Source organism: Prionailurus bengalensis, chromosome X (assembly GCF_016509475.1).
Source record: "Prionailurus bengalensis isolate Pbe53 chromosome X, Fcat_Pben_1.1_paternal_pri, whole genome shotgun sequence".
Classification (NCBI taxonomy): Eukaryota; Metazoa; Chordata; class Mammalia; order Carnivora; family Felidae; genus Prionailurus; species Prionailurus bengalensis.
Genome location: NC_057361.1, coordinates 54,472,844 through 54,479,619, shown reverse-complemented (window position 1 = coordinate 54,479,619; position 6,776 = coordinate 54,472,844).

Below are 6,776 nucleotides of genomic sequence, written 5' to 3'. Positions count from 1 at the left end.
CTTTCCCATTTTCTTTCTAGTAGATTCAGTATCTTTTCCTCCCAGGTCTGGTGTTCAAAGTCCTTTGGCTTCTACAGTTCTTTGTTTGAGAGACGTGGGACTATGAGTCCCCCTACATCTCCACTATGTTGGCCCCAATCTCTCTGTTAGTCTGTTTTTGAATAAATTTTCTATCCCTTTCTCTTTCCTCTGGGAACCCAATAGTGCATAAATTGGTTTACTCATTGTTGTCCCATAAGTACCTTAAACTATTTCCATTATTTTATTTTTGTTTTTTTGTTTGGATGAGTTTCACTTTCCTGATTTGGAGTTCATGGATCTTTTTGTAAACTTGATCTAGTTGTTGTTGAACTCCTCTATTGAATTTTCCAGCTTTTAAAAGAAAAAATATTTGTTTATTTATTTATTTATTTATTTATTTATTTATTTATTTATTTTTGGGAGAGAGAGAGAGAGAGAGAGAGAGAGAGAGAGAGAGAGAGAATGAGCAGGGGAGGAACAGAGAGAGAAGGAGACACAGAATCCATAGCAGGCTTCAGGCTCTGAGCTGTCAACACAAAGCCTGATGGGGGACTCGAAGTCATAAACCATGACATCATGACCTGAGCTGAAGTCAGACACTTAACTGACTGAGCCACCCTTGCGCCCCTTGAATTTTCCAGTTTAATTATTGTATTCTTCAGCTCTATGATTTCTGTTTGATACTTTTTTTAATATTTTATTTTTGTTGAATTTCTGACTTTGTTTATATATTGTTCTTCTGCCATCAGTGAACACCTTTATGACTGTTACTTTTAACTCTTCCAGTAAAATCACTTATCTTCATTTCATTAAGATCTGTTTCTGGAGGTTTATTTTGTTCTTTTGTTTGGAACAAATTCTTTTTTTTTTTTTTTTTCATTTTCCTTCACTGTCTGTTGGTCTGTGCATTAACATAAAATGCCCACTTCTCCCAGTATTCACAGAGTGGTCTCCTGTAGGAAATGAACTTTGTCATATCAGCTGAATCTGAGCTTCTATTTGTCTCTTGAACATTTGTGATTGTCCAGGCCAACTTCTTTGTTCTTACTGGCTCCTAGTATTTGAGGGTGTGTCAAGACCCATGGTTTTCCCAAAGTGGATGATTGAAGTTAGCATTTAGATGCAAGCTGATTAAAAGCTGGACTCTCAGACAGTAGCTGAGAAAATATGCTGTTAAGCCCTTTCCAGGGAGAAACTTTGAAATGAGCTTATTTGCTCCCTCTGTGCTGGGCTCAATTATATATCTGTTGAGTAGGCGGTACTCCTGCACATGTTTTTTGTTTTTTGTTTTTTTTTTTCTTTCTACAGTCCTATTGGACTTGTAAATGCAAACTTTATTGGCTATCAGAGCCAGGCTACCCAGAGGCTCATTCCATGAGCAGTATACATAAAATCTGGGGTTTCAGACACCCATGTAACCTCTGTCCAGGGAGATACTGATGACTTGGTTTTATTGTTGGAGCAGGCTGGAGACAGAAGGCAAGGAAAGTATCCACCGTCTTCCCCGTTCTCCAGGGAGGATCTCGACCAACACCTAGATGTATGCTAAATTGAGAACCTGACCCTCAGCCAGCTGTTTCTAAAATATGTAGATAAACTTCTTTCAGGGATAGACTAGGAGATGACCATTTTTGCCTACTCCCTCCATGCTGAGTTCTGAAGCGATCATTATGGCAAATGTTTGCACATCCATTAAGAACTGATTGATATTCTCTTGTGGACATAAGCCCAGTTGTATTTCAGACATAGGTCCCTTGGATGAGACCTTAGGTGTGAGTCTTAAAAGTTAAAGGCTATCGGTAAGGTCCAAACCCTTCACTCCACAGAGAGAACTTCGGAGTTGAAGATTCCCTCCTGGTGGTATGGTGTTGTACCGTGGCTAATGTTCATGGCTCGAATGTATCGTAGCCATTTACCTGTTTTATTGTGGGCATTTTATCAGCGTGTATGAGCCACTGAGCTAATTTTGGATCTCTTTTCAGTATGTAGTGGTGCATTTGGTGTATTTGTGGGAGGCGGGCTCAGGTGCCTCCTATTTTGCCATCTTGGTTGACTTCTTTGTTTTAAAGTTTATTTTGAGAGAGAGAGAGAGAGAGAGAGAGAGAGTAGGGGAGGGACAGAGAGAGAGAGTGAAAGAAAATCTCAAGCAGGCTCTATGCTGTCAGTGTGAAGCCCAATGTAGAGTTCAGTCTCATGCACCATGAGATCATGACCTGAGCTGAAATCAAAAGTTGGATGCTTAACCAACTGAGCCACCCAGCTGCCCAGTTGACTTTTTATTTTTCATTTTTGAAGGATAGTTTTGGGGGTATAGAATTATTTTTTTCCATTGTCGAGTTTTTTTGTTTGTTTTTTTTGTGTGTGTTTGTTTGTTTTTTTTTAGAGAAATAGAGTGTGAGTGAGGGAGAGGAGCAGAGGGAGAGAGAAAATCTTAGGCTGGCTTTCACGCACAGCCTGAAGTCCAACACAGGTCTTGATTCAAAGACTGTGGGATCATGACCCTAGCTGAAATCAAGAGTCAGACACTCAACCAACTGAGTCATCCAGGTGTCCCCAGAATTCTATATTGATATTTTTAAGTAAATATGTCATTCTAATGTCTTCTGATCTCTATGATTTCTGATGAGAAATCAGCTGCTATTCTTTCTGAAGATCTTTTGCATGTGATGAGTCACTTCTGTTTAACTGCTTTCAAGAATTCTTGCATTTTGGTAGCTTGACTATTATGTGTCTAGTTGTAAATCTCTTTGATTTTATCCCACTAGACATTTTTTTAAAGCTACTTGGATGTGTACATCAATAAATTTGGGAATATTTCTATATCCTCCATTTATTACTCTCCTTATGAGAATTCCAATATATGTATGTTGATGTTTTGATGGTGTCCTATGGGTTTCTAAGATTCTGTTTAGTTTTCTTCTTTTTTCTCTCTTCCTCAAACTGAATAATCTTAATTAACCTGTCTTTAAATTTACTCATTCTTCCTTCATTCAAATCATGTTGAGTCTGTTTATTGAGTTTTTCATTTCAGTTATTGTACTTTCCAATTTCATAATTTCCAGATATTCAAAATAGTCTAGGTATACTTAATCAAGATGAGAAATTTCCCTTCCATTCCTACAAACAAATTTCCAGATATTCAAAATAGTCTAGGTATACTTTATCAAGATGAGAAACTTCCCTTCCATTCCTAAGAACAAATTTTTTTATCCTGTAAAATTTATTTTCTCTATTGGGATAATTACTCCCTTATTATCTTAATATTGTGTGCAATATTGTTTGGTTTTCATATATTGAATCAACTTTTCATTCCTTGTGGCATTAGTGAGTAAGCATATTAATAAGTGGTTCTATCCAGTTTCTTAGTATTTTGTTGAAGAATTTTGCATCTATTTTAATAAGAGATGTGGGTCTGTTGTCTTTTTTTCTTGTGTTTCCTGGTTTTGATATCAGGGTAATACTAGCCTCACATAGAAAGTTAGAAGATGTTTCATTTTTTTTTGTAAATGTTTGTAATAGATTTGTATTAATTGAATTTTTGGTAGTATTCACCAGTGAAGTCATCTGGCTCAGGCTTTTGTTTGTGATCTATTTTGATTTACTTAATGAATATCGTTTTTTTCTTAATGAATATCTTAACTTGTTAAATATTTATTCAGATTTTCTATATCTTCATTTGTTAGCTCAGTAGTTTTTATGTTCCTAGGTATTTGTTCATTCATTTAATTTATCTAATTTTTTGCATATCATTGTCCATAGTATTTTCTTATTTTTTTAAGGTTAGTAATAATGTCTTCTCTTTCATTCCTGATTTTGATAAGTTGAATCTCATCTGTTTTTTTATGATCAGTCTAGCTCAAGATCTGTCAATTTTGTTGATTTTTAAAGGCAACTTATAGTTTTGCTGATTTTTTCCATTATTTCTCTGTTCTTCATTTTATTTTGAGTTTATTTATTTTGAGAGAGAGAGCACGTGTGCTAGCAGGAGAGGGAGAGGGAGCCCGATGATGGGCATGAATTCATGAACCATGAAATCATGACTTGAGCCAAAATCGAGTCGGATACTTAACCAATTGAGCCACCCAGGCGCCCTTTCTTTATTTTATTTATTAGCTCCACTATAATATTTATTACTTTTATCTTGCTTGCTCTGCATTTAGTTTGTTCTTCTTTTAATAGTTTCTTTATGTGAGATGATAGGTTTTTGATTTTATATCAATTTTATTTTTTATTTTTTTTATTTTTATTATTTTTTTTATTTAAAAAAAATTTTTTTTCAACGTTTATTTATTTTTGGGACAGAGAGAGACAGAGCATGAATGGGGGAGGGGCAGAGAGAGAGGGAGACACAGAATCAGAAACAGGCTCCAGGCTCCGAGCCATCAGCCCAGAGCCTGACGCGGGGCTCGAACTCACGGACCGCGAGATAGTGACCTGGCTGAAGTCGGACGCTTAACCAACTGCGCCACCCAGGCGCCCCTCAATTTTCTTTTTTAATATAGGCATTTTCAGCTATAAATTTGCCTCTGACCATTGCTTTAGCTTTATTCCAAAAGATTGTTGTGTAGCTTTGTTTTCATTTCTCAAGGTGTTTTCTTATTTCCCTTGTGATTTCCTCTTGGACCCATTTGTTATTTGGACAGTGTTGTTTAATTTCCTCATATTTGTGCAGTTGTTCAAGTTCTCTTTTATTAATTATTTCTAATATCATTTCAGTGTGATTGGACACTGTGCTTTTATAATTTCAATAAATTTAATTTTATTGAATATATTTTTATGGTCCTTCATATAGTATATCATTAATAATGTTTCATGTGTGTCTGGAAATATTTTGTATTATATTTGTTTTAAATATTCTATACATTAAGTCTAGCTTGAATATAGTGCTAATCAAATCTTCAATTTTCTTATAAATCTCTGATTAGTTATTGTATCCTATTATTGCAAGCGAGATATATAATTCTCTAACTCCTGCTGGTGAATTGTCTATTTCTATTTTCAGTGTGTCTGTTTTTGCTTCATGCAATCTGAGACTATGTTGTTAGTCACACCTATGCTTACAATTGTTATATCTTTCTGAGGAACTCATTTCCCTTATCATTACAGTATGTCTTTTACTATATATAATAATTTTGGGGGTGCCCGGGTGACTCAGTCAATTAAGCATCTGACTCTTCATTTGTCTCAGGTCATGATCTTGTGGTTCCTGAGTTTTAGCCCCGTGTTGGACTCTGCGCTGGGAGTGCAGAGCATGCTTTAGATTCTCTGTCTCCTGTCTCCCTCTTTGCCCCTCCTCTGCTCATGCTCAATCTCTCTCTCTCTGTCTCTCAAAAATACATAAATAGACATTTAAAAACTAATTTTTGTGTTAAAGCTTATTTTATATTATTAGTATAGCCACTCCAGCTTTCTTTTTGTTACTGTTTGCATGGTATAACTTTTCCCAACCTTTTACTTTCAACAATAAATCTAAACTGTGTCTTATAAACAGCCTATAGTTGTATGCTGTTTTTATTTTTTTATGGTTGTGTGGTGTTTTAAAAATCCATTCTGCCATTCTCACTTTTATATTGGTGTGTTAAATTCATTAAAATTTCATGTAATTACTGACAGTGTTGGCTTTATATCTGTCATTCTATTATTTATATTCTATATGTTTTATTTCTTTTTTGTTCTATTTTTCTGTTGCTGACTTCTTTTTGATTAAACAGGTATTTTGTAGTGTACCATTCTATTTTTTAATTAATTGATTTTTATTTAGTTATTTATTTATTTAGCCAAACAAAAGATAGCATATTTATTTGGAAAACAATCATTTCACAATTATCTCCCAAACTCAGAATCTGTGGGCCAAGGTACAAATGAGTGAGGTCATCATTAATTTTTCAATAATTAATAAAAGTTTAAAGTAACTGATTTTGTGCAGTAGTGTTTTTAAAACCACATTTCTGTGATAAGAATCACTTGGGAGTGCTGAAGATTAATTCTACTAATTAATAGAGTGGGCCTGGAATAAACCAGTGAATACAGACATTTTTATTTTTACAAATATTCCAGATGATTATTATGATTAAGGAAATTTAGGAAATGTGATTTTCAATTTCCTTTGCAGATTTTAAGTTTTCAATTAAGTTTTGAGTTATTTTCTTAGTGGTTGCCCTGGTTAAATTCTTAGCTTGAAACAATCTAGTTTGCATTGAATTAATTTTATTTTGACATTTTATTTAAAAACTTTGCTCCAATACACCTCCATTCCCCCATCCTTCCTTTTATGCTATTATTATCATACACATTAAGCTTTTAAATAGACTATTAACACATCTTGTTGCTTATTATTTAATGGTAATGTCTTTTTAAAAACATAGAAGAATAAAGTTACAAATGAAATGTATTTTATACTCTTTCTATTGGTCTATGTAGTTACCTTTATCAGTGCCTTTTATTTTTTCATACAGGTTTGAGTTTCTGTCCAGTGTCCTGTCTTTCCTGCCTGAAAGATTATCTTTAGCAATTCTCATAGATCTTCTAGTAACATTTTTCTGTGTTCTGGTATATCTTGAAATGGCTTAATTTCTGCTTTATTTTAAAATATTCGAGACTATAAATTTCCTGCTAAGCACTGTTTTACCTACATCTTGTATGTTTTGGTATTTGTGTTTTCTATCTCATGCATTTCAAAGTATTTTCTAATTTCCTTTGTGATTTCTTATTAGGACAATTGGTTATTGAGAAGTGTGTTGTTTAATTTCCACATA